Genomic DNA, 2,500 nt, shown 5'->3' on the forward strand with positions numbered 1-2,500 from the left:
TGTAGTATGGGAGTGGATATATATAAAAAAATTTACAGACTATAAGGACCTGTTTAGATATTACTGTGTGTGTGTGTGTGTGTGTGTGTGTGTGTGTGTGTGTGTGTGTGTGTGTGTGTGTGTGCTCAGATGGTTTGAGTCTGAAATTAATATTTAATGATCTGAGTGAAACCTGAGTGTTCAAGGACAAAAAGTGATTGACAGCTCGAGTCATGTGACCTCTGCCCTTCTGCCCCCCCTACACACACACACATACACTATTTATCTATCTATCTATCTATCTATCTATCTATCTATCTCTATCTATCTATCTATCTATCTATCTATCTATCTATCTATCTATCTATCTATCTATCTATCTATCTATCTATCTATCTATCTATCTATCTATCTATCTATCTATCTATCTATCTATCTATCTATCTATCTATCTATCTATCTATCTATCTATCTATCTATCTATCTATCTATCTATCTCAGTCTCCCACTCACTTAAAGTTACAACGAGTAAGTCGGCACGTTGGCGACACCTTTGAACAAAAGCGGTAGTATTTTTACGACGCCACCTGTCGTGAAGCTATTTTCTAGCTCGTGCAGGGAGTGCAAGATTCAAATAATCAGGAAGCAATATGGTGCGTGTCCGTGTGTTGAAAGCAAAGTGTGAGGGCACCGGACTCTTTTCGGCTCTGTGAGTCTATGGGTGACACAGCATCAACTAATGCCAGTAAGTGCCACACACACCTGATTGCAATTAGTTGATGCATTGTCACCTCTCACGGAGCTGAACGAGTCCGTGTCCGTGAGATGGCAGTTAGTTAGTAGTCTATGGATCACGATGAGGTAATGTGTTTATGTTGTTGTAAATAAAGACTATTTCAGATGAATAATGGTCATCTGATGACGCTGGTGAGGCAAAGTAAACTTTGTTTTAGTAGGCTACCGCTCATTCATTTAGGAGTAAACACTGCAGTCTAGGTTCGCTGCGTGAAATTGTGTATACGTTGCTTGGCAACGCCCTCCCGCCCGCCTATCACTCTCCCTTTTAGCTTTTCTTCATTGCATTTTATTTTTTTTCTTTGATGGTTCAGCCCCGTTATCAGTCATTATGACGACAAACAACTGTCTCAAACAAGGCTCCCGCTCCCCTTCTAGGGTGACCAGATCGCATTTCCATTACATTATTGAAAGTGAGCCCCCCTTTTTAAATGCGTGTTTTATAATCTGGCATTTATCCGATAGGAGAGGAGACAGCAGTATGTAGTATAAATGTGCAATTTTTTTTTTAAATTGGTTCATCCTAGCCTGAGAAAAGGCAGAAAGAGTGTTTTTTTTAACCCTATATTTCTCTTTCTCGTGACATCACAGAAAGAGAAATATAAGGTTAAAAAAAAACTTACTTTGTAAATATTACTGTGATGTCTTTTACTGTGACATCACAGTAATATTTACAAAGTAAGTTTAAAAAAAACAAAAAAAAAAACACTCTTTCTGCCTTTTCTCAGGCTAGGATGAACCAATTAAATTTTTTTTGCACATTTATACTACATAGGATCTCAGAATTCAATACACCTTCATATTCCCACCGGTGAAGTAGGCCTTTAACTGCTGCGCGCTGATCTAAAGATAGTGTTTTTTAATATAGAAAGCCGTGTCTCTGGCATTATTACCGGTGGTGACACGAGTTTATTTTGCTAAAAAAAACTGCACTTTGTCCCGCATTGTCCCGCACAAACGTAGTCTTTGTCCCACATCTGGTGAATTGGGATCTGGTCTCCCGCTCCCCTTCCCTCACCTGGAGGGATAGGCTTTTCAAATCGCGTTCCTGCGCCACACTGAAATCTGTGACCAATATGGATATGTGACCATAGAGCATGCACGCGTGAACCGAAAATCGGACTGGGTGTACGACCAGATCAAATGCAGTAATAAAAACTACAGTATATCACAAAAGTGAGTACACCCCTCACATTTCTTCAAATATTTCATTATATCTTTTCATGGGACAACACTGAATAAATGACACTTTGATACAATATAAAGTAGTCAGTGTACAGCTTATATAACAGTGTAAATTTACTGTCCCCTCAAAATAACTCGACACACAGACATTAATGTCTAAACTGTCGGTTACAAAAGTGAGTACACCCCTGAGTTAAAATGTCCAAATTGGGCCCAAAGTGTCAATATTTTGGGTGGCCACCATTATTTTCCAGCACTGCCTTAACCCTCTTGGGCATGGAGTTCACCAGAGCTTCACAGGTTGCCACCGGAACTCTCTTCCCCTCATTCATGACGACATCACGGAGCTGGTGGATATTGGAGACCTTGCGCTCCTCCATCTCCTGTTTTAAGAACCCCCAAAGATGCTCAATAGGGTTTAGGTCTGGGGACATGGTTGGCCAGTCCATAACCTTTACCCTCAGCTTCTTTAGCAAGCCAGTGGTCATCTTGGAGGTGTGTTTGGGGTCGTTATCATGTTGCAATACCACCCTGCGGCCCA

At 40.6% G+C, this 2,500-nt stretch overlaps 1 protein-coding gene across 2 annotated transcripts in view; it reads left to right on the top strand.

The window, feature by feature from the left end:
• The window catches only part of LOC307257131 (lysophosphatidylserine lipase ABHD12-like), a 20,986-nt gene that overhangs the window by 7,983 nt on the left and 10,503 nt on the right, over positions 1 to 2,500 (top strand). The gene's annotated exons all lie outside the window — the stretch shown is intronic.

The sequence above is a fragment of the Ammodytes marinus genome, assembly GCF_949987685.1.
Source record: "Ammodytes marinus genome assembly, chromosome: 11".
NCBI lineage: Eukaryota > Metazoa > Chordata > Actinopteri > Uranoscopiformes > Ammodytidae > Ammodytes > Ammodytes marinus.